Source organism: Bos grunniens, chromosome 17 (assembly GCF_055505025.1).
Source record: "Bos grunniens cultivar Pamir isolate PY7600 chromosome 17, Bosgru_T2T1.0, whole genome shotgun sequence".
Classification (NCBI taxonomy): Eukaryota; Metazoa; Chordata; class Mammalia; order Artiodactyla; family Bovidae; genus Bos; species Bos grunniens.
In genome coordinates, this window is record NC_141181.1 from 52,002,214 (window position 1) to 52,028,677 (window position 26,464).

Here is a 26,464-nt window from a genome sequence, read left to right on the forward strand (position 1 = left end):
TCTTGCCTGGAGGAATCCCGTGGACAGAGGAGCCTGGCAGGTTACAGTCCCATGGGGTTGCAAAGAGTCAGACCACTGAAGAGACTTAGCACACACACATGCACAATATCATTCAAACCTTAGATCCAAATAAAATCCATTTCCTAAAACACTGCCATCTTGTGACTCATTGTCTTCCTGTTCCACTCACTCACTTAAATATGATCCACCGCCTTTTTAACTTTTTTAATGTTTATTTACTTATTGGCTGTGTCAGGTCTCAGTTGCAGCACGCAGAATCTCTGCTGCGGCATGCAGGATCTCTAGTTGCCGAGCACATGCTTAGTTGCCCCTCAGCATGAGGATCTTAGTTCCCCATCCAGAGTTCAACCCATGTCTCCTGCACTGGAAGGAGGATTCTTAACCCCTGGACCACCAGGGAAGTCCCCACCCCCTTAAAAAAAAAAAAAAAAAAAAAACTGTTGATCTTCACATCGACTCTCGATGAGTTTGGAAATAAGTATACACTCTTGAAACCATCTCCACAATTAGATGCCATAAACATATCCATCACTTACAAAAGTGTCTTCCTGCTCTTTTATTTTGGGGCGTGATAACAACACTTATTAAACTTATCCTCTTAACCAAGTTTTAAACCTACAAATCAGTATTGTTAACTGCAGGTACTGTGGTGTACAGGAAGTCTCCAGGAATTAATATTCCTTTTGTATAATTGAAACTTTGTGCCGTTTGACAAATCTTTGCTGTGTCCTCCTCCCCTCAGCCCCTGGCCACCCCTATTCTACCATCTGCTTCTGAGTTCAATTCTTTTAGATTCATCACATAAGTGGTATCATGCAGTATTTGCCCTTCTATACCTGGCTTGTTTCATTTAGGGTAACAGCCTCCAAGTTCATCCACGTTGTCACAAATGGCAGGATTTCCTCCTTTTTCATGGCTGAATACCATTTCATCGAATTACAAGCCACAGCTTCTTTATTCATTCTTTCGTCAGTGGACATTTAGGTTGCTTCCATGTCTTGGCTACTGTGGATAATGCTGCCACGAGCATAAAATAAGAATAATGCTGCAGCTTTGAGATACTGATTTCAACTCCTTTGGCTGGAAGTGGGGTTGCTGGATCGTATGGTAGTTCTATTTTAAATATTTTGAGGCACCTCCACACTGTTTTCCATAGTGGCTGCACCAATTTACATTGCCACCTACAATGCACAAAGTGAACGTGAGAGTCTCTCAGTCCTGTCTGACTCTTCGCAACACCATGGACTATATAGTCCATGGAATTCTCCAGGCCAGAATACTGGAGTGGATAGCCTTTCCCTTCTCCAGGGGATCTTCCAAATCCAGGGATCAAACCCAGGTCTTCCGCATTGCAGGCAGATTCTTTACCAGCTGAGCCACAAGGGAAGCCCAAGAATACTGGAGTGGGTAACCTTTTCCTTCTCCAGTGGATCTTCCCAACCCAGGAATCAAACTGGGGTCTCCTTCATTGCAGGCAGATTCTTTACCAACTGAGCTATGAGGGAAGCCATGCACAAAGGTTCCCTTTTATCCACATCCTCACCAACATTTGTGGATAGACATCCTAACAGGTGTGAGGTGCTACTTCATTATGGTTTTAATTTGTCTTTTCTTGATGATTAGTGATGCTGAGCAAAAATCTTTTCATGTACCTATTGACCATCTGTATATATTCCTTGGAAAAATGTCTAGTTGAGACCTTCACCCATTTTTAAATTAGGTTATTTGATTTTTTGCTATTGAGCTGTAGGAGTTCTTTAGCTATTTTAGATATTAACCCTTTATCAGATAGATGATTTGCAAATACTTTCTCCTACTCCATAGGTTGTCTTTTCAGTGTGCTGACCGTTTCCTTTGTTGTAAGGATCCAGCTGTTGCCAGCACTTGAAAAAAATGTTTCCCAGGAAGATGAGCAGGATGAAGCTCACTGCAGTGCTCAATTTACTCCAGTAAATTTCTCCAACCCCGTCTCAATTCTAGATTCCTCTGACCCTCAATCCTACTGCTAGGATGTACCCCACAGATGTGCACTGGGGAGAGGGTCTAGGTGGGGAAGGGAGAGGATTGCCAGGCACAAGATAGGGTGCCAAGTTAAAACTGAATTTCAGATCAACAAAAGAATTTTTAGCATAAGTGTGTCCCAGGCAATATGCAGGATATACTTACACTAAAAAAAAAAAAATGTTGTTTATGGAACTTCCCTGGTGGTCCTGTGGCTAAGATTTTGTGCTCCCAATGCAAGGGGGCACGGGTTCTGTCCCTGATCATGAACTAGATCCCATAGGCCACGACTCAGAGTTCACGTGACACAACTATCAAATAAATACATTTTTAAAAAACACTCTTTATCTGCAATTCACATTGAACTGGATATCCTGTGCCTTATTTTGCTAAATCAAGCAGCCCAAGAAAGGAGGGTCTGCACGAAAGAGGGGAGATGTTCATCTTCCACGTTGCACTTCTTTGTACTGTTTGCGTTTTCAAGTGTTTATAAAATTTAGGACTTTTTTAATGTGAGCAGGAATTATATGAGACCTGAACCATTCCTGTGGATTTGTTTTCCTCTTAATTCTTTGCCATTTTTGTGCATTTCTGAATGGTTAAAGACATCTTTTAAGATTTAAAAAAAAAATTCAGCTCAGTGTAAGTAGGAAAAAAGAGCAATAGTGAAGCGCTTTCTGGATTAACAGATGGGGGAAGAAAGGGTTAAGGTTAAATATGGAAAGTGACCTGAAAATCAAGGGCTGTTTGAACAGTAAATGAACTGAAAGAAAATACCAGAGATGGAAGCAGAGCCAAAACACGGCAAGAGTGGAAGTAGAAACAGCAGTGGGAAGTCAGCGTCAGGTGGCTGCATGGTAGACCTCCACGTCTTATTTTAAATAGCCCTGAACGCTCCCCAGTATTTATTTAAGCGTGACTCTTATAAGATAAACTGCATCTCTCTCATTCCTATCATTCTGGTTTCAACACTCTCATTGCACAATCTATCCGCAGAATACAGACAATCCTGAATAATTTACACTTTGCTTCCGTGACTCTGGAATTCACACACTTATGAATTTAAGATTTTCGCCCGAGGCTGAAAATAAATATTTTTCTCTGTCCTTCTGGACAGCATTTCAGTCAGGCAGCCGGAAACTTTCCCCTGGAGGCTGGACAATTGTCCTTCAGCCCACAGGGACCTGCCAGCCCCAATTGGACTCCCAGAGGCAATTCAGAAAATCGGGTGAACATTTTCCATGAAATCCTGTAGGAGCATCATTTATCTTTCTCAAAACTTTCTTGGAAAAATTTCCTTGTGAAAACCCAAAAAAAAAAAAAAAGTCATTTTGTAAACTGTGAAATGTGGCATGCACTGCACTGCTCAGGAAGGAGCTGGTCTGGCCAGGCCAGGAATTCTGGAAAGTTCTGTCTGCCTCAGGCTGCTTTGTTTGTTCTGTACACTGGCCCTTGTGGTTGGGAATTCACAGCAGCACAAAAGGAGCTTTCTTGGAGTGAAGAGAAATATCCCAGAGGCCTGGATAACAGGGGGTGGTAATGAAGCCAGTGGCTAAAGCGGCGTGTGTGTGTGTGTGTGTGTGTGTGCATGCGTGCATGCGTGCGTGCACGCGCGCTCAGTCACTTAGCTGTGCTCAACTCTTTGCTACCCCATGGACTGTAGCCCGCCAGGCTCCTCTGTCCATGGGATTTTCCAGGCAAGAATACTGGAGTGGGTTGCCATTTCCTCCTTCAGGGGATCTTCCCCACCCAGGGATCGAATCCGCATCTCCTGCATTGGCAGATGGGTTCTTTACCACCGAGCCAGCCAGGAAGCATGAGGTACCCAAAATATGCATGTCATTTGGGTTGCATCCTTGGGAGCCCTGGGGTTGGGTGGCCCAGTGTGAGAGCATCCTGATGAAGTCTGCCTTTATCTGGTCCCCACTTGTTCAAGGCTAGGAGCATGAAGGGCTAGGTGGGACACAGTTCCTCTCATTCCTTCCAGCTCTGGTTTTCCTCCTTGATTCAGGAAACACATCAACTCCACTCCCTGGAACCTGGAGCTTGGCACAGGCAAGGCTGCTCCTGCCCAGAGACCTCCAGGGGCCCAGAGCAGAGACCCAGGAGGGAAGGCTAGAGGGCACCTTGAGACAGTGGACAGGCCTGGGCTCACCAACCATGCCTTCTGTAGCCCAGCTCACTTGCAGAGGGGAGCATCCTCGCTAACACCAGGCAGACTGGTCCTCTGGTTCCATCCACAAGTGCCAGGCACTTGAGAAAGGAAACAAAATGACCTCTGGGTGACATTCAAGACACAGTGGGAGACTTCCCTGGTGTATACTGGATAGGAATCCACCCGCCAATGCAGGGGACAAGGGTTCAATCCCTGGTCCGGGAAGAGTCCACATGCCGTGGAGCAACTAAGCCCATGTGCCACAACTACTGAGCCCGTGTGCCACAACTACTGAGCCCGTGTGCCACAACTACTGAAGCTTGAGTTCCAGCGCCTGTGATCTGCAACCAGACAAGCCACCACAATGAAGACCTAGCACAACCAAAACATGATAATGACAAATGAATTAGCTGATTAATTTTTTAAAAAGATGTAGGGGAAAAATTGCACAGGGTGAAGGGCCCAGAACTTGAAGCTAGGCAGTCTGGGTTTGAATCCTACACCATCACTCCTAGCTGTGACCCCAGGGAGGGGCTGAAAAGCTCAACGTCTCCATCTGGAAACTGGAGATGGAACTTCTGCCTCAGGGGGTGACAGTTTCATTCATGGGCACACTTAGAGCCATGGTACATTCCAGGTGTCCTGAGTACAAGTTGTTGCTATTCTTACAGTCAAACAGGTCATCTTCTTTGGCAAATTTCCACTGAAAAAGTTGGAGAAAAACTGGATGAGTGTCCACACAGAGATCAGCAGACCAGCACCTCTGACGTAGCCAACACTGCAGGGCAAGGAGCTTGATAAAAACTTGTTCTTTCCTTGGATGTGATCCTCCTCGGCTCTCTATGCCCTTGCCCTTGGAAGGCTTCCATCCACCCTTGGAAGGCTAATCAAACAGCAGGGGAGGAGAGTTCCCTGGTGGTCTGCCTGGGGCCTGGGTTTGATCCCTAGTCCGGGAACTAAGGCCCTGTAAGCTGGACAATGCAGCAAAATAAATAAAAATAAAAATATGTGACAATATCCAGCACTGGAACACACACACACGAAGAAAAAGGGCAAGGGAAAGATGGTGGTGCCCAGTTTGTGCCAGGCAGCTAGTGGGGGTGCCGAACAGCCTTGGTGACCCATTTGGTTTCTGCAGTGAACTCGAGCAGGTGCAAGTATTCAAAGGCTGAATGAAAATGCCAAGATGCATTTGAACCAGAAACCATGTATTCATAAGAAGGGGCTCAATGCAGATGGACAAAGATGTAAAAAAGCTGTACCCAGTGTACGAGGCATTTCAACGCCCCATTACAGAAGTGGACGCCCAGTGTCCGTCTAACGCAGTGGTTCCAAGCTCACGTTCTTGATCCAAAAGCACTGCGTTCAAACCCCGACTCTCCCACTATCTAATTGTGTGATGTTGGGAAAGATGTTTACTCTCTCCAGCAGTGCTGCCTGGCAGAACTTTCTGCAGGCGAGGAAATGGTTTGCATCCAGGCTGGGCTGTGTGTGGAGCACTTGAGACATTGGCTAGCCCACACTTTAATTAATTTATGCTCAGTTTTGATTTAATTAATTTTAATTTATCAGCTGCACTGCTCTTTACGGTAACCTCTAGCCATATGTAACTTTTTTTTATTGAAGCATTTGAACTGTGGTGTTGGAGAAGACTCTTGAGAGTCCCTTGGAATGCAAGGAGATCAAACCACTCGACCCTAAAGGAAATCAAACCTGAATATTCATTGGAAGGACTGTTGCTGAAGCTGAAGCTCCGATACTTTGGCCACCTGATGCAAAAAGCCGACTCACTGGAAAAGACCCTGATGCTGGGAGAGATTGAAAGCAAAAGAAGGGGTCGGCAGAGGATGAGATGGTTAGATAGCAACACCGACTCAGTGGGCATGAATTTGAGCAAACTCCAGGAGATAGTGGAGGACAGAGGAGCCTGGTGTGCTGCAGTGCGTGGAGCCTCAAAGGGTCAGACAGGACTTAGCAACCTAACGACATAGTTGGCTTACAGTTTATATACATTCTTTTTCACACTCTTTTCCATTATAGGTTATTGGACGATATTGGGGATAGTTCCCTGTGCTATCCAGAGGTCCTTGTGATTTACCTATTTTATGCATAGCAGTATGTATCTGTTAATCCCAGACTCTTAATTTATCCCTCCCTCCTTTCCCCTTTGGTAACCATAAGTTTGTTTTCTATGTCTGTGAGTACATTTCTGTTTTAAGTAAGTTCATTTGTATCACTCTTTTAGATTCCATATATGAGTGATATCATTGGATATTCGTCTCTGTCTGACTTACTTCACTCAGCACGATAATCTCGAGGTCCATGTTGCTGCAAATGGCATTATTTTGTTCTTTCTTACGACCAAGTAGTATTCCATCCTGTATATGGAATACAGGAATCGAACTGGGATCTCCTGCATTGCAGGTGGATTCTTTACCAACTGAGCTAACAGGGAAGCCCACGCATATATGTACCACATCATTATCCATTCATCTGTCGATGGGCCACATGTGACTATTAAAATTGAATTAGCTAATTTATTTGATTTCATAAGCCTCTGCTTTTCCTCCTCTGTAACATGGGTAGAATAGTATCCACTTCACAGAATTAAATGAGATAAAGTCTGAAAAGGGTCAAGTTCATGGTAAGCATTTAATAAATGTTAGCTATTATTCTGGTGAATTTTCCTGGGTACATAGTAGTCTCTCACCTCCTTGCCGGAGGCTTTCTGTCCTCTCGTGTGACTCGTTCATTCCACCTTGGGGAGGCAGAATAGCAGCCTTCCAAAGATGTCCATGGAGTACTCCCCAAGCCTGTCAATCTGTTAGGTTACAGGGCAAAGAGGAATTAAGTTTACATGTGGAATTAAGGTGGCTAATCAACTGACCTTACAATAACAACATAATTTTGGACTGTCCAGTTGCGGCCTTTGTAATCATAAGAGTTCTTAAAAAATGGAAAAGGGAAGAAGAGAAGGACAGAGGGACGTGGCATGAGAAAAGACTCAAATGGCCATTGCTAGCTTTGAAGATGGAGGAAGGGGCCACAAGCCAAGGGACAGGACAGGCTCTAGAAGCAGGAAGAGTCAAGAGACAGATTCTCCCCTAGAACTTTGGAGCCAACCCTGCTGACACCTCCACTTTAGCTCAGTGAGACCCATTTCCAGACTTCGGACTTCCAGAACTGCAAGATAATAAATGCATGTTGGTTTAAGCCTCTAAGTCACGGCAATTTGTTACAGCTGAGGCAGGGGACGAGTACAAACGCTGACTTGCTGATTCTGTGACAAGATTGCCCGCCTGGCCCCAGTGAACCTGCAGCAGCGTCCACTTTGGATCTGACTGGTCAGTGTCATGGTTAATCACAAACCTATAAATCAGATGGAGGCAGGAGGGGGGAACCTGAAAGACCTCTTATTTAAAACGTCTTTTCTGCAAGAGAAGGACCTGTGTTCCATTATGTTTTCAAAGTTCCATTTATATGTTTCAAGTCCGTTCTTCTCTAAATGGTGCTGAATGAATTGTAGTCCCCAGCGCACACCCTTTGGAGGACTGTGGGGTTAAATGAAAAGAAACGGACAGTGGGTGTGTATGTTCCTTGCAGTGAAGTAGCCCTTTCTTTGCCAAACCGCTTCTCCATTTCTGAGACACCCTCCAAGGAAACAGGGCCATTCTAGGAGGGTACCTTGGATGCCTTAAATCCAGAGGGATGATAAAGGTGGTGGTGGTTGGGGGAGGGGAGGTTGTACCAGCTCCAGGGAATCTGGCCTGACCCTGGGAGGAGGGAAGACAAACCCGCAATGACTTTCAACTTTTGGTTCTGTATCTCTCCAGCTCACCCACATCCCCTACCACAAAGGCGTTCCTCTTCCCCGCTCCAAAAGCACAACTTGGCTTCCAAGAAACAGAGAAGCAACATTTTGTACCAGATTCTGCTCGATTTGGTCAAAGATCAGATGCACACTCTTCAGCAAAGCAGGAATCATACTGCCAGTTTCCCAGATCAGACTCACTTCTAATGTCAGGAAAGAAGATACAAATCCACAACCCCTTACCCACAAATCTGAAGTCCAAACAGGTCTGAACACTAAAAGTTTCCTCATCACTCATCTGCATCAAAACCTGAGCCAGGTCACTGTAATGTGACATGGTTTTTATTTATCCAGCTTAGTGTGATGGCTTCTCAAGTAGCTCTGCTGGGAAAGAATCCACCTGCAATGCAGGAGACTTCAGTTATATTCCTGGTCACAAAGTTCCCCTGGAGAAGGGATAGGCTACCCATTCCAGTATTCTTGGGCTTCTCTGGTGGCTCAGATGGTAAAGAATCTGCCTGCAATGCGGGAGACCTGGGTTCCATCCCTAGGTTGGGAAGATCCCCTGGAGTAGGGCATGGCAACCCACTCCAGTATTCTTGCCTGGGAAATCCTATGGACAGAGGAGCCTGGCAGACTCCAGTCCATGGAGTCACAAAGAGTCTGACATGACTGAGCAACTAAGCACAGCACAGCACAGGGTGACTATTCCTACAACTTACTGCAGAAAACAATGTGCTATTATTACAGAGTTCTTCCCCAAATCCTGACTGCCACAGGCAAGACCCACCAGTGGATGCTACAATCATTGGGCCAAAGTTTGAGGAGAAACAGGATATTTGCAAGGTCTCCAAGGGTCTCCCCCAGTAGCATTATTCATTACAAAGGGAAAACGGTGATGTTACAAAGGAGAAAGTTGCTACTTTAACCAAGGGATCAAGGTTAACATCACTAGCAGGAAGACTTATGGACCACATTGGCCTCGGCTATGATGCCACAGAGAACAGCTCAACACTGTCCCTCTGGCTTTCTTGCCAAAAACGTATCTCATTTTAAAATGTGTCTCGGGACTTCTCTGGTAGTCCCCTGGCTGAGACACTGACCTGCCAATGCAGGGGACTGGGGTTCGATCCCTGGTCAGGGAACTACATCATACATACCACGGCTGAGAGCTCGCATGCCACAGCCAAAGGTCCTGTGGGCCGCAACTAAGACCCAGAGCAGCCACATAAATACATACTCTTTACAAAATAAATAAATGAAAATAAAGTGAATCTCATGTTAGGGAATTCCCTGTCAGTCCAGTGGTGAGGACTCCATGCTTCCACTGCAGGGGGCAACAGTTTGATCCCTGGTCCGACCACTGAGATCGCCCAAGCCACACGGTGCAGCCAATAAAATAAATAAATAAAAAATTAAATGTATCTCATTTTAAATCTCTAAATTTAAATTGAGACACATCTTAAATACACTTAAACGTGAATGTATCTCTGTTTTAAACATGGGAAAACATCAGACAACACAAACCGAGGGCCATTCTCAAAAATCACTGACCTGCACTCTTCAAAAATGTCAAGGTCAGGCCAGACCAGAAAAGACAGACATTGTCACAAGGTTAGAAGAAACCAAAGAGACCCCCCCCAGCTCACTGCACTGTGAGATCCCAGGAGGGATCTTGGAACAGTAAAAAGACATTAGTGGAAAAACTTGTGAAAATCGGGTAAGGTTTGTTGTTCAGTTAATCGCATCCTATTAACATCAATTTCCTAGTTTTGATCTTTGAATAAATGTGTAAGATTTCAATATCAGGGGAAGCTGGGTGAAGAGTATATGAGAACTCTCTGTGCTATTTTGCAAATTTTCTGTAAGTCTAAAGAAGTTATTCTAAAATAGAAAAGTTCTTTTTTTTTTTGAAAGAAGGGTTAGGCTACCCGAGGAGGGAAGGAACTAAGGATTTATACATCAGTTGCCCAGAGACATTGATTGAGGGCTTCTGACTGGGTGGAGATCCCCCAGCACTTCCAGCTTGCTGGCTGGGCAAAGCGACCTACCAGGTTTCAGAGAAGAGGTTTCAGGCAGTGGCAGCTAGGTGAGCGAGTCAATGGCCAACTGAGAGACACAGGTGGGGCCCTGGGCAGCATCCCCTCCAGACGCTCACTCTGAGAGGCAACAAGAACAGTTCAGGGGCTTTGAGATTATCTATCTCTTCCTTCCCTGCTGGCAGTCTTTCCAATCCATTTCTGTATAACCAAATAGCCATTCAACACTGACTCCTTCCCTTACTGGAAAGGACCTGGTGACCTAGCCCCTTCATCCGTGACACAGTCTTTTGTCTTTGGGATGTCTACATCCTTGGGCAGAGGATGGAGTCTTCTTGTTATTTTAGAACAAAACTCAATATAAAGTTCAGTAGAGGAACTTTACTGGTGGTCCAGTGGTTACGAATCCACCTTCCAAAGCAGGGGACTCAGGTTCGATCCCTGGTCGGGAAACTAAGATCCCATATACCTCAGGGCAACTAAGTCCATGGTCTGCAGCTACTGAGTCTGTGCACTCTAGAGCCCAAGTGCCACAGATACAGAATCTATACGCCACAACACAGAGCCTGCACTGCAATGAAGAGACGTTGTTGTTCAGTCTCTAAGTCGTGCCTGACTCTTTGCAATGAAGATGCCACTTGCCAAAGGCTCAATGCAGCCAAATACATAATAAAATAAATATTTTAAAAAATGCTTCCACATACCTTAAGCCATTTTCTAAAAAAGTTCAAAAGATAATGAGTGGTGAATTAAGCAAACAAACCACAAAACACCACCATGTATTCACAATTCCATCAAAGCATGTAAGTCCGGACTAAATTCAAACGAAATTATCTGTGACAAGGGATAGGTCTTTCTTTCCACTGCACCTCAAGGAATCATCGTTCCCTTCATTATAGAATCCACAGAAAGTAAGCACATTGTGCTGTCAGCTTAACTCAGACAGCACCCACAGGCCCCCGGCTCTCAGAGTTATGGTCTTTTCTTAGGAAAAGTCACCTCTTTGTGGATCTGACGGTACATTTATTTTGGAAAAGAGGGAGAGTTCCTTATATACATTCCCAACCTCTGTTTTAAATTATTGCTTCAGACCTTCCTGCCAAACCCATCATGTATAAAGGGACTCATGGCTAAGTGTGTAAATAATTTTTAAAATTCCACTGGTAGTGATTTGGAAATAAGAGGGTTTTTCTCTTCTTTCTTTTTTTTTTTTTCCTTTCTTTCTCCCTGCTAGGGTTACTCAAGAATTTAACATTGTTTTAATTTGGAACACAAGTCAAGTCTATTAAAACCTCTTGTGCCCTGTATATAAAACTTGTGCTTTACATCATCATAAAGCTTTAGAATATTAAGTAATTGATTTAATTAAACATGCAATTTTATTTTTTGCCCTCAGGCCCCACCCTGGATGTGAAAAGGTTTTATAAATTTCAAAGAACATGGAGACATGGGGTCAATGTTATGGACCTAAGAAATCAAGGTCATCGCTCATGCAGGTAGATCAGTGAACAAAGGCCTGGGCTACCCCCTGGTTTAGGCAAATTTGAGAGCCTTTAAATATCCTTATTTTATCATAATAGGATTTGATCAAGCAGAGAGCTGATGCTTTTGCTGCCCAACTTTCATGCATTTTCTTTTGGAAAGGCTCTCAATTTCCTTCTATGGTGTCAGTCCCTGAGTAACACCAATAATAAAGGATACAGATGGGGTTTCATGCAGGGATCCAGGGACCCAAGGCCACAGTGATTGGTTCAGGGGATGGTCATGTGACTGAATAGGAGCCAATGAGAAGCCACTGGGATGTGGATGGGAATGCTGGGACCAAGGAACTTCCTCTGTTTGTTTTGTTTTGATTTTCTGAAGCACTAGATCTGGTGCTGCCATCTTGTGACCGCCAGGGGTGAAAGTGCCAGGGGCCACCAGGAAAAGCTCAAGGATGGACTCAATGAGGAAAAGATGGGGCCAAGAATTAGAAAGAAAAAGAGAGGGGGAAAAAGAGCATCCTACTTGTATAGTTTAGACCCCTATTTCCAATTATGCTCAAAGTCAGCAGTTGCAGAGAGATGAGACAAGAAATTATTTTTAGTACTTAACCCAGTTGGGGTTTCTGTCATTTGCAACCGAAACAGACAGAAGCCAGTTTGTCTGGGAAATTAACAAAGCAGAGCCCTAGTAAGTTAAAAATTACTCCTGAGATGTACTATGTCAGCTCCTCTCTTCAACCATTGATGTTGCCTGAAGGATCGTGAGACTTCTCTCAGGGTTGGGGCGGGAAGGAGATCGGCCCTGGGATTTCTTTGGAAGGAATGATGCTAAAGCTGAAACTCCAGTACTTTGGCCACCTCATGCAAAGAGTTGACTCATTGGAAAAGACTCTGATGCTGGGAGGGATTGGGGGCAGGAGGAGAAGGGGACGACAGAGGATGAGATGGCTGGATGGCATCACTGACTCAATGGACATGAGTCTGAGTGAACTCCGGGAGTTGGTGATGGACAGGGAGGCCTGGCGTGCTGCGATTCATGGGGTTGCAGAGTCAGACACGACTGAGCGACTGAACTGAATTGAACTGAAGGGCTCTGGGCTCTGATTCACGGGTAACTTTGGACAGTCACTTCCTCACTCTGGTACTTAGTTCCTAAGAGAGGAAGTGGATAAGGTAGTCTTTCAAATGCCACCTCCACAAATATTTTTTTAAAAGGAACTTCCCTGGTGGTCCAGTGGCTAAGACTCCATGCTCCCAACACAGGGAGCGCAGGTTCTATCCCTAGTCAGGGAACTAGACCCCACATGCTGCACCTAAGAGTTTACAAGCCACAGCTAAAGATCCTGCATGCTGAATGAAGAGTGAAGAAGATTCTGTGTGCCGCACCTAGGACCCAGTGCAGCCAAATCAATATTAAAAAAAAAAACCATAAAGCAATATACTGTGTTATCCACACACTTGTTTGAATAAAATAATATATTTTAAAGCAAAAACTAAAAAACCATAAAGCTGTATATTTATTTATTTTTGGCTGCTCTGGGTCTAAAATTTTAAAAACTAAATAAAAATTACATTAAAATGAAATAAAATGCCACCTCCAGAATGGTCCGATCTGTGATTTTAGAGACTGTGATGAGAGATCACAAATCTCCTGATACTACACATGTGCATGCACACACACATATATACTCACATACTCATGCACACATATACATAGATACACACACACATAGACACACATAAATATAAATACATACACACAAGTCTCTCCCCCAACACACCCCTTATTCCACAAACTACTCAGTCTTCCTTTGTAGGAGTCACTTCTCTCTGGAGCCTAAAGACCGGGTGCCCCCTGGACCCCACAGTGGCACAGAGAAAGTGGGGCACAAAAGCTGAGGCAGCACTTGCTTAACCCACACAAACCCCTCAACCCCATCTTAGAATGCCCATGGGAGGAACAGAAAAGCTGCGTATACAGCATTCCACACTTGAATTCCTGGGATGCCCCTGTGGAAATTTAAAGAACCAAAAAAAAAAAAAAAAAGAGTCCTCCTTCATGAGCAAGGGAATCACTGCAGTGACCACAGCATGCTGCCTCTGGGTGATGCCCAGCGTCTCTCCAAGTGTTTTCTGGTGTTTCTACCCCTGGTCATGTTTGTAGAACCAACTCTAATTCTAACACCTGCTCAGTTTTAAATCACTGAGATGCATAGAATGACCTCCAAAGGTGCCAACGGGGCGTTAGAAAAACCCAACTTCCAGTTTAAATAAATTTTAATGGAAACTGAATCCCTTTGCTATACACATGAAACTAACACAATATGATTAATCAAGTATACTCCAAAAAATACAGAAAGTTTCAAAAAAATGTTTAACAGAGGGAAGTGGAAATAGGATATACTCTCAACTACATACCCACCCACACATATCCACATACACACACACACACACACACACACACACACACACACAGCATGTACCTGTACTGGATGGCAGGTATACATCATATATTCTGCACCACGAAGAGCCTTCTGCACACCCAGCCCCACTCACATCCCCTGGAAGCTGCTTGTGGGCCACCCCTCACATCTGGAGACCCACACACCAGCAAGGTGGTCTATCCCAGGCCCAGGATATTTGGTCAGGGATTCTGGGGTTCCAGGTACCAGGAAATCTGGGGTCCCGGGTATCAGGAGTTGTCTGGAGCCAGGGCTGGGATGAGGGTGGGGCAGGGGAGGGGCTTCCTCTCACACCCACCCTTGGACTCGTGTCCTCTGAGGGGAGAGCCTGGACAGAGTCAGCTCCCTAAGTCTCAGACCCAGGGCAGTCCCCCTACAGCCCACCGCCAAGTTCAAGGGCATTACTGGCCCCTGGGCACCCCCATCCTCCCCCGTAGGACCATCATAGAACATCATCTAAAAACCAGAACCCTAGGACTTCCCTGGTGCTCCAGCGGTTAAGACTTCACCTTCCAATGCAGGGAATAAGGGTTCCATCCATGATCTGCGAGCTAAGATACCACATGCCTTGTGGCCAAAAAACCACAGAAGCAACATTGTAACAAATTCAATAAAAGACTTTAAAAAGTAAAAAAGAAAAAAAAAAAAAGCCCACAGCCCTAAAGTATATATGTCAACCCTTGGCCCCCAAGCATCCCCAAAACACCCCCTCTGGGAGCCCTATTATTGGTTCCCTGAGCAGAGGCACCCCCCTCCCCTGTACTTCCCCCAGATACAGCCTCTTTCAGGACCAGACATCCAGAGCACAGAGGTTTCCTACCATTTGGAAGAACAGAATTTCAGTTTCCTCTGTCACAGCCAGCTTCAAAGGCATGGGGACAAATTGATTTTTCCAGGACTTCCTTAATGTCCCAGAGAAGCACTTGAATCTCCTCTATCTGATTCTATTTTCAGAGATCTGTTTCTCGGGGCACCTCTGACCCTTCTCAGAGGCTGGAAAGGAGCCCTCTGCCGCTTTGCGCTGACATGAACTGAGGTTTCAGGAGGAGGGGATGGGGGTCTGAGGGACGCCTGCCATGCATGGCTTCCACCTTAATGCAACTAATCGTGGCGCCTGGGGTTTGTAAAGTTCTATTCTTCCCAGGAACACGGAGCTTACTTCTCTGTTAACCTCATCTACTGGCATATCTGTCAGATGAGGGAACAAGGCAATATTTTAAAAGGAATCACTTGTGTTTTTAATTAATTTATTTATGGCTGTGCTGAGTCTTCATTGCTGTGCTCGAGCTTTCTCTAGTGGATGCAAGCAAGGCTACTCTTCATTGCAGGGCACAAGCTCCTCACTGTAGTAGCTGGCTTCTCTTGTTGCGGAGCACAGGCTCTAGGCACATGCACTCAGCAGCTGCAGCTCCCAGGCTCTAGAGCACTGGCTCAGTAGCTGTGGCACACGGGTTTAGTTGTCCTGCTGCATGTAGGATCTTCCCAGATCAGGACTCGAACCCGGGTCCCCTGCATTGGCAGGCAGATTCTTTACTAGTGAGCCACCAGGGAAGCCCCAGGATAAGACATTTTTAACAGCAGACTGGAAGCAGACCCCAAATCTCAAGTCCCGTGGGTCTGGTGCACTGTCAAATCTGAGGGGGCAAGGCTGCATTGCTTGGGTGTCAAGGCAGAGACCCACCTTCCTCTGGCATTTTTTCATGGACTGTCCTGGGGAAGGCTCAAATTGAGTTAAATAAGCCATTTTTTTTTTCTAAACCAAATACCAAAGTCACTTTCACGGAACTTAAAATTGTCCTGTGACCATGGAGTGATGGGGGCAGGGGTGGCTGGGTGATGCTTGGCTTGGAAAAAGGCTGTGATGAGAAGATATGGGAGGAGACACAAGAGAAAGCCTCGGGCACGAAATGGTCCCACTCTTGGTTTCACCATTTGAAAGCGAGCAGACAATTATTTCCACTGGAACCCAGAGAGGACTGAGAGTCCCAATTTTCCTACAACGCAGGAAGGAAATTGAGACTTTCAGTTCTGGTTCATTCACTTCAGCTCAGAATCACTCTTCAGTTGGAAAACTCCTGTGGCCTTTGCAGGTTGAATTTTTATGCCTGCATTTCTGCCAACTCCCTGTGCATTTAGCTCCAGATCTTTCCCCCTTCGGGCTCCAAACTATTGTTGCAAAATTATCCTTCTGTTGGGAATTTACGATACCTCTACCCTTTGAAGGTCTTCCATCAGATACTTCGACTGTAAAAAACTAACTGTTGTGGACTTCCCTGGCAGTCCAGGGGTTAAGATGCCATGCTTCCAATGCAGGACGGTGCAAGTTCAAACCCTGGTCAGGGAACTAAGATTCCACATGCCGCACAGCCAAAAAAAAAAAAAAAGTTTAAAAAACAACCATTGTTTCTAGACCTCTGTTGCTATTTATGGACTTACAGGGTATCAATTCTTATTGAGATGTCCAGGGTACCAGTGTCTATATACACATTTGTCCCCCAGTTAGTTGTTCCTCGGACTCAAGTCAAGGATGCTGTGTTTTAGGGGAGGAACAGGATATATGACTGCCCCATGGTGGATTATTACATTTGCTTCAGATCAGCACACACTTCAAACCCTGAGACCGTAGACAACCCTCCATCAACCTCCAAACACAGACCCTCATGGAAACTCACAGACTGCCAATCACTGGCCCACATGGTCCCCCATCACCCATCAACACAGGACATCTCCACAAGGAAGCATGGCTGTGATGAGTCCTGTGCTTAGTCGCTCAGTTCTGTCCAACTCTTTGCAGCTCCATGGACTGCAGCCCACCAGGTTCTTCTGTCTGTGGAATTCTCCAGGCAAGCATACTGGAGTGGGCTGCTATTTCCTACTCCAGGGGATCTTCCTAACCCAGAGATCGAACCGAAGTCTCTTGCATCTCCTGCATTGGCAGGGGGATTCTTTACCACTGCTCCACCTGGGATGAATCCTGGCCACCGTCAAGCAGAAGACAAGTGTATGCTGGGAAAGACATAATTCATTTCATGCCAATTCTTTTCATTTCCTTGTAAAAATATAAAATAGGAAAAGAATCTTTTTGGAGGGAGGGAAAGAGGTGGAGATGGGGAAAGTCAAGGTAGAATCTAAACCCATACTGCCAACAATTGCTATTTTCTGGAACAGAAACTTGGCCCCTTCATACTGTTCCATATATTTGTCAAAGTCATCCTTCTCCACAACGCATGTTCCCTGGCAGCCACCACCAGGAATACAGTCCTGTCCCTTTGGAAACTTACTTTAAAACACTCTCCATGTCCTACTTAAATGTTAGAAAGTCACAGCTTCCCCGGCCTGGAAACAGAGAGAGATTTTAAAAGATTCTTATCATCCCACTATTTTAAGACTTGTATTATAAAAGATTCGCATGTGTCGCCACCAGCTATAAAACAAAGTAGCTCTGTAGTCTGTACGGTGTCAAAACAATGCATATGTTAGGTCCCCGATACATTCATCGAAGTAATTTAACGTGTGTTAATTTCCTCAGGCGGGAGGAGAAGGGGACAACAGAGGATGAGATGGTTGGATGGCATCACAACTCAATGGACATGAGTTTTACTAGGCTCCAGGAGTTGGTGATGGACAGGGAAGCCTGGCGAGCTGCAGTCCATGGGGTTGCAAATAGTCAGATACGACTGAGCGACTGAACTGAACTGAACTGAATTTCCTCATCTGGAAAAATGAGCATAAAAGTGTTTGCCCTGCCAAAGCAGAAATGCATGAGAAGCAAAGAGGCCATTTCAATGACTTTCCATAAATAGCCAACCTTCATGAGATACCTTTTTTGTCACTTAGCTCAGTCATGGTGTTTTCCAGTGAGTTACTGCTGCATAGTAAGCAGGTCCAAAACAAAGGCACTTAATAGAACCATCTGGGGCGTACCCTGGCAGTTCAGTGGCTAGGAACACAACTTTCACTGCAAAAGGCTTGGGTTCAATCCCTGGCTGGGAACTAAGATCTCACATGCTGTGGGGCAATTAGTCCCGAGTGCCATAACTACTGAGCCTGCACGCTAGAGCCTGTGTGCCCCAACAGAAGATCCCACATGCCACAGTGAAGATGCCACGTGTCACAACTAAGATCCTATGTGGCCAAATACATAATTTTTTTTAAAGAGCCAGAACCACTGAATGAGAATTTCTGAAGACAGAGCATGACTACTCAAAAGAGCTGATCTGTAGCATCACAGATGTTCATAATATGCCCAACTACTGTTCCTTTTTTCTCTTTCTCTCTTACTTTCATTCTCCTCTTTAAATTCCTCTATTTTTCTCCAGTTATTTTTTTTCCTTTCATTCAACAATATGTAATTGAGTAACTGTCCAATTCTAGGCCAAAGTCTAAAAGAAGTAAGAGATAATCACATAATCTTCAGTTCAGTTCAGTCTCTCAGTCGTGTCTGATTCTTTGCGACCCCATGGACTGCAGCACACCAGGCTTCCCTGTCCTTCACCAACTCCCGGAGCCTGCTCAGACTCATGTCCATTGAGTCGATGATGCCATCCAACCATCTCATCCTCCGTCATCCCCTTCTCCTCCCACCTTCAATCTTTCCCAGCATCAGGGTCTTTTCCAATGACTTGGCTCTTCGCATCAGGTGGTCAAAGTATGGGAGTTCCAGCTTCAGCATCGGTCCTTTCAATGAATTTTCAGGACTGATTTCCTTTAGGATGGACTGGTTGGATCTCCTTGCAGTTCAAGGGACTCTCAAGAGTCTTCTCTAATACCAAAGTTCAAAAGCATCAATTCTTCAGTGCTCAGCTTTCTTTACAGTCCAACTCTCGCATCCATGCATGATTATTGGAAAAACCATAGCTTTGACTAGATGGACCTTTGTTGGCAAAGTAATGTCTCTGCTTTTTAATATGCTGTCTAGGTTGGTTACGACTTTTCTTCCAAGGAGCAAGTGTCTTTCAATTTCATGGCTGCAGTCACAATCTGCAGTGATTTTGGAGCCCCCAAAAATAAACTCTCTCACTGTTTCCATTGTTTCCCCATCTATTTGCCATGAAGTGATGGGACCAGATGCCATGATCTTAGTTTTCTGAATGTTGAGTTTTAAGCCAACTCTTTCACTCTCCTCTTTCACTTTGATCAAGAGGCTCTTTAGTTCTTCTTCGCTTTCTGCCATAAGGGTGGTGTCATCTGAGTATCTGAGGTTATTGATATTTCTCCCGGAAATCTTGATTCCAGCTTGTGCTTCATCCAGCCCAGCATTTTGCATGATGTGCTCTGCATATAAGTTAAATAAGCAGGGTGACAATATACAGCCTCGACGTACTCCTTTCCTGATTTGGAACCAGTCTGTTGTTTCATGTCCAGTTCTAACTGTTGCTTCTTGACCTGCATACAGATTTCTCAGGGGGCAGGTCAGCTGGTCTGGTATTCCCATCTCTTGAGGAATTTTCCACAGTTTATTGTGATCCACACAGTCAAAGGCTTTGGTGTAGTCAATAAAGCAGAAGTAGGTGTTTTTCTGGAACTCTCTTGCTTTTTGATGATCCAGTAGATGTTGGCAATTTGATCTCTGGTTCCTCTGCCTTTTCTAAAACCAGCTTGAACATCTGGCCGTTCATGGTTCACATACTGTTGAACCCTGGCTTGGAGAATTTTGAGCATTCCTTTGCTAGTATGTGAGATGAGTGCAATTGCGCAGTAGTTTGAACATTCTTTGGCATTGCCTCTCTTTGGGATTCTTTGGGATCGGAATGAAAACTGACCTTTTCCAGTCCTGTGGCCACTGCCAAATTTCCTGGCATATTGAATGCAGCACTTTCACAGCATCATCTTCTAGGATTTGAAATAGCTCAACTGGAATTCCATCACCTCCACTAGCTTTGTTCATAGTGATGTTTCCTAAGGCCCACCTGACTTCACATTCCAGGATGTCTGACTCTAGGTGGGTGATCTCACCATCATGATTATCTGGGTCATGAAAACCTTTTTTGTATAGTTCTTCTGTGTATTCTTGTCACCTCTCCTTGATATCTTCTGCTTCTGTTATGTCCATACCATTTCTGTCCTTCATTGTGCCCATCTTTGCGTGAAATGTTCCTTTGGTATCTCTAATTTTCTTGAAGAGATCTCTAGTCTTTCCCATTCTGTTATTTTCCTCTATTTCTTTGCATTGATTACTGAGGAAGGCTTTCTCATCTCTCCTTGCTATTCTTGGGAACCCTGCATTCAAATGGGTATATCTTTCCTTTTCTCCTTTGCCTTTTGCTTTTCTGCTTTTCTCAGCTATTTGTAAGACCTCCTCAGACAACCATTTTGCCTTTTTGCATTTCTTTTTCTTGGGGATGGTCTTGACCACTGCCTCCTGTACAATGTCATGAACCTCTGTCCATAGTTCTTCAGGCACTCTATTAGATCTAATCCCTTGAGTCTATTTGCCACATGATCTTAATAACAACTATATCATTGCAAACTGAGATCAACGCTCTAAAGCAGGGGTCTGGGTCTGCAAACGTATGCATAAAGGGCCAGATAGTAAGTCCTGTAGGCTCTGTAGGCCACATGGTTTCTGTTGCGACTACTCAACTCTGCCATGGTATCAAGAAAACAGCCACAAACATTATTCACAGGAGCCAAGACATGGAAACAGCCTAAGTGTGCATCAATGAAAACAAATATATATATATATATATACATATATATATATATATATATCGGAGAAGGCAGTGGCAACCCACTCTTGCCTGGAAAATCCCATGGATGGAGGAGCCTGGTGGGTTGCTGTCCATGGGGTCACTAAGAGTCAGACATGACTGAGCGACTTCACTTTCACTTTTCACTTTCATGCATTGGAGAAGGAAATGGCAACCCACTCCAGTGTTCTTGCCTGGAGAATCCCAGGGATGGGCGAGCCTCATGGGCTGCCGTCTATGGGGTCGCACAGAGTTGGACACGGCTGAAGCAACTTAGCAGCAGCATATATATATATATATATAAAAAACAATGGAATATTACTCAGACTTTCAAAAGAAGGAAATCCCACCATATGCAACAGCAGAGATGGACCTGGAGGACATGATACTAAGTGAAATAAGTCAGGCACAGAAAGACAAAGACAGCATGAACCCAAGTATATGAGGGATCTAAAACAATAGTCGAAGTCACAGTAACAGAGAGTAGAATGATGCTTGCCAGGGACCAGGGGTTAGGAGCAAGTGAAGATGCTGGTCAGAGAGTGGTTCTGGAGCTCGAATGCACAGCATAGTGACTATAGTTAATAATAACATACTGTATACTTGAAATTTGCTAAGAGAGTAGATCTCGTGTGTTCTCACCACACACATACAAAGAGTAACTATTTCAGGATGGATAGATTCTTTAGCTTGATTGTGGTGCTCATTTCACAGTGCCTACAGATAGCAAAACATTATACTGTTTTGCTAATATATACAACCCAAATATATACAGTTTTGTCAGTCATACTTCAGTAACTCTGGGGAACATTTTTTTTGTTAAAGGGAAAAGAAACCATCCATAGACAATACATGGACAATACATAAACCAATGAACGTGGTGGTGTGCACACAAAACTTTATTTGCAAAAGCAGATGAAGGGCCAGGTTTGGCCCAAAAGCTGCGGTTTATTTACCTCTAATCTGGAAGAACTTGATCTACTATGGTATGGGAAGAAGAGAGAAGGGTCTTTCCCTGAGGAAGTGCCTTTATTAATAAAGAGGTGTTTACCAGGTGAAGGGATGTACAAAAAGATGGTGGGGACAGGTCAAAGAGGAGGTGTCATCGGAAGAAGTTTAAAAAGGCCAGTTTGGACAGAGGGAAAATGGATCAAGGGAAATTAGCAAGAAATGAGACTGGGAAGATGTTGACAGTGGCCAAATCATGCAGGTCTTGGTAATCATGTTAAAACTGGAAGATCTTTGATCTCAAAGCAATGGAAAACCAAAGAAGGATTTTAAGAGTTAAGGAGGAAAAAAAATAGTTACACATAATTTCCTTTTCTCTCAAGTAGGTCCCATATTGACATATCTGAATGAGCTGAGGTTCCATTTTTCTTCCAAAGAGCTAATTTGTTAAAGAAGAGAAGGTGATGGTGATGCTAGGGAGCTGGGGTGTCACATTTTGGTGGTCTTTACAACCATGGAGGAAGGTCTCAGAAATAAAGTCACACATTCCAAGGGATCAAAGAGGATAACGGATGGAAAAGTACTTTGTCAAAGTATTAAAATGCTTCTCAAGCATAAGGTCTTACTAGTCAAAGTTGGTACTCTGGAGGGATTCCTTGAATAATTAACTAATTGGTCTCATATTTCTTACCCTGGATTTAAAATTTGTTTTTAAGTATTTGGCTCCAAAGGTTTCTAAACTATTCTGTTTCATGGTGTTAATTTTTCCATTGTCTAGACAGCTGTAGCTGTCAGACAGAATTATCAGGAGGAAAGAGGCGATTTATGACTGAAAGTCAACCTTCTCAGCCAATGGAATTTACATACTAATGACCACTGTGGCAGCTGTCATAAGAAACCTTTACAAACTAAACCTTTTCATGTTTGTGCATTTCTGGAATTTGGCATTGGGTAGATATTTTGCATTTTTAATACACACAAAAGACCTTCTAATAAAACCTCACAGAAGAGAGATTGATGAGTGTGTACTTGGGGGAGGTAGAGGGATCTGGGCTTAATTTTAAAGGATAAATCAACTTTCTGAAGTCTTATAAGAAATAAGATGAATTCTAACGTCCTTTTTAAGATAAAGAGGGAAGGGAGGCATTCTATGGCCACTTTGCTTTGACAGACTCAAAGGCAGAAAATGTACCCATTAGAATTGGGTCATCAAATTCAGAGTAAGAGGAGCATCAGAGGTCACACTATTTTCTGCTTGTACCCCTTTTCCTGGTAAAGAATCTGCCTGCCAACGCAGGAGACCCGGGTTTGATCCCTGGGTTGGGAAGTTCCCCTGGAGAAGGAAATGGCAACCCACTCCAGTATTCTTGCCTGGAAAATCCCATGGACAGAGGAGCCTGGTGGTCCATGGGGTTGCAAAGAGTCGGACATGAGTTAGTGACTAAACAACAACAAGCCCCTTCCCCCATCCCCCAAATGGGTGTTCCATTCCTGTGGAAATATCTCTGTTGATAAGGAAGGAGCTCACTGACTTCCTAATTGGAATAACTTCTTTCTACAAATGATACCTTCTTTATTGAAGTTTCCATTTATTGGTCCCAGATTCAGCCTCTGAAGCCAGTGGAAGATGCCCAGCCTCTCAGATAGAATGTTCTTCTGCTTCCTTCTCTTTACTGGGGAACATTTCTTCAAGGCCTCAAAGTGGTTACTCCACCTCCAGCCTCAAGTCCCTGGTGGAAGCAAGGTGAAAAGAATAATGAGGAAGAGGAGTGGTACTTAATAAGAAAAGCAACACAATCTCAGAAGTCTCCATTGGATTTCCACTTGGAGCTCATTAGCCAAAACTGAGTCATGTGACCACCTAGGACATAGGTTCTTTAAACAGATATAGGTGCTGAGACAGAAGTGTCAAAGGCTTTTAAAATGTTCTCAACTTCAATGTGGCAAGCACCTATCCTGGACAGAACTTTGTGTTTAAGGATGTTCATTCCAATAGAAGAACATGAATGCCCACAAATAATAAAACACGGCTTCCCTGGTGGCTCAGTGGAAAAGAACCCACCTGCAATGCAGAAGATGCAGGAGAAGCAGGTTTGATACCTGGGTCTGAAATATCCCCTGGAGGAGGGCATGGCAACCCACGCCAGTATTCTTGCCTGGGGAATCCCATGAACAGAGGAGCCTGGTGGGCTACCGTCCATGGGGTCACAAAGAGTTGGGCATGACTGGAGCAACTGAGCACCCACACATGCAAACTGTTAGGACCAACCAGTGACATGAGGCAGACATTGAAAATGGCTTGTGAGGTTATGTTCTCTACATCTGTGACTCTGTTTCTGCTTTGCATGTAAGTTGATCTCTACCATTTTTCTAGATTGCACATATTTCACAGTTGCTTGTGAGGTCGGAGATAGTTTGTAATAGAACTCAGTAAGACATCCATCAGTAGGAGAACAAATGAATAAATTATCTACTCATAGAATTTTATATTCATGCTGCTCTTTTTTATTCATACCATTGAATTGTACTTCCTCAGCAACAACAAAGAAAAACTTTGCTGATTCATGAAGCAGCATAGACGAATCTCAAAAAAGATAGTGCAGAGTGCAAGATGGATAAACAAAGAAGAAAATACACTGGGCAATTCCATTTACTGCAACTTCAGAACAGATAATAAAAGATGTGGGAATTGGAAGAGTGGTTGTTTGGATTGGACAAAGGGGAGGCTAACTGAAAAAGTGTTCAAAGGACCTTTCTGGAGTGCTGGAAAGAGTCTAGAGCTTGACTGTGATAGAGGTTACACAGGTGGTTATATTTGTAACATACATTTTTTAAAAAAATTAATGTAAATGTGTATTAATGTATACATTTTAAAATTAATTTTTATTGGAGTATACTATATGCCCGAAATTCAGTCCAGGCAATATACAGGTTGTGCGTACATGCAAAGTCACTTCAGCCATGTCTGACTCTGCAACCCTATGGACGGTAGCCCACCCGGCTCCTTGGTTCTTGAGGATTACAGATCTTCCCGACTCAGGGACTGAACCTGTGTCTCCTACATCTCCTGCATTAGCAGGTGGGTTCTTTACCACTAGCGCCCCTGGGAAGCCCACGGTTACAGGTTAATATTCTGTAACCCCCTAGAGGCTTCCCAGGTGGCTCAGTGGTAAAACATTCTCCTGCCAATGCAGGAGAAGCAGGTCTGACCCCTGGATCAAGAAGATCCCCTGGAGAAGGAAATGGCAACCATTCCAGTATTCTTGCCTGGAAAATTCCATGGACAAAGGAGCCTGGTGGGCTATGATTCATGGGGTGATAGAAAGGTTTTGGAACTAGATAGAGGTGTTTGTGGAGAAGGCAATGGCACCCCACTCCAGTACTCTTGCCTGGACAATCCCATGGACGGAGGAGCCTGGAAGGCTGCAGTCCATGGGGTCGCTGAGGGTCGCACACGACTGAGCGACTTCACTTTCACTTTTCACTTTCATGCTTTGGAGAAGGAAATGGCAACCCACTCCAGTGTTCTTGCCTGGAGAATCCCAGGGATGGCGGAGCCTGGTGGGCTGCCGTCTCTGGGGCAGTGACTTAGCAGCAGCAGCAGCAGAGGTGTTGGTCGCAAAACATTATGGATGTAGTAAATGCCACTGAAATTACTCACTATTTATTTATTTGTTTGGCCGCACCTGGTCTTGGTTGTGGTATGCAGATTCTTCAATCTACGTTGGGGCATTCGAGATCTAGTTCCCTGACCAGGGATTGAACCTGGGCCCCCTGCATTGGGAACTCAGAGTCTTAACCACGGGGCCACCAGGGAAGTCCCTGAATTGCTCACGTTAAAATGGTTAATTTTACATCATGTGAATTTCACTTCCATTAAAAAAAAAATTTAAATGATGGTCATGTCCAAGGGGAGAGATGATACGAGAGAGATGATGTCGACTGATGGTTTTTGTCATCCTTCCCTTCCATTACCCCCTTTGCATTTCCTGCAGTGAGCACACATTAGCTTTATAATTATGAGATAACTAAGCAATTGATCTTTAGCAGAGACATTTGGGAGTTTGAGAGGGTAGAAGCAGAGCCAGCTTTCCTGTGCGACCCAGCTCCCGAGGGAGCTCTGGGCACAAAGGAGATGAATGTAGTGAGTGTTTTCTGCTCTCCTGTGTCTTATGTATGTGCTCCCTGCCACCCGTCACAGCACTGGGTGACAGATTCCTGCCCTTGCCCATAGCAACCTTCTGCCTCACGGAGGCCACCAGAGAATAAGGTGAAATGTACCTTTCAGATACTTTCCGGGCAAAATGCAAAAGCAATGACCCCCCTCCTTGCCTGGATATTGATGCCCAGGCTGCTTTATGTGGATTGTCCAAGCTGCCTGTGTCATTGGAGGTTTGAGCAGAGTTGAGGCTAATAGGGGTGGGAGCTCCCAGCTCCAAAGTAAGAGACTGGGAGCCGTGTCTTGGATGGCTTTCCTGGGGGAGAGTCCTTTGTAAGGGGTCTGAACACCCCAGCTCAGGGCTCCAATCTGGACTCTGTCCAGACTCAGAGCAGAAACCCAACTGAGAAGCAGGCACCATGGCTGCTCCAAATTCCAGATTCTTGAAATCTTTGAGGTGAGGGAGGGGTCACAGTCTTGGTAAGGAGCAGCTCAGTCTCCGCAAGCCGTCGCCCTGCAGTAAAACAGGAATTCCTACAAAGGGGGCATTGTGCGAGCTACGGGAAGTCTTTTAAGGAGGCATCAATCTTGTGTCAGCCAGAGATGTTTATCCTGAAGGCAATGCCATGTGGCCAAGAGCAGGCAGCGTCTTGGGCAGACGTCCTGGTCCTGGGGGTGGAGGAGGGGGACAGTGA

At 44.7% G+C, this 26,464-nt stretch overlaps 1 long non-coding RNA gene across 2 annotated transcripts in view; it reads right to left on the reverse strand.

The window, feature by feature from the left end:
• LOC147355336 (uncharacterized) overlaps positions 1-23,341 on the reverse strand; it is a 66,199-nt gene extending 42,858 nt beyond the window's left edge. Inside the window, exon 1 of one of the 2 annotated variants that reach the window (XR_015144435.1) lies at positions 23,179-23,341. This is a non-coding gene — a long non-coding RNA (uncharacterized LOC147355336). The remainder of the gene's footprint in view (positions 1-23,178) is intronic. The other variant, XR_015144434.1, reaches the window with a different exon arrangement.
• Between the last annotated feature and the right edge of the window lie 3,123 nt (positions 23,342-26,464).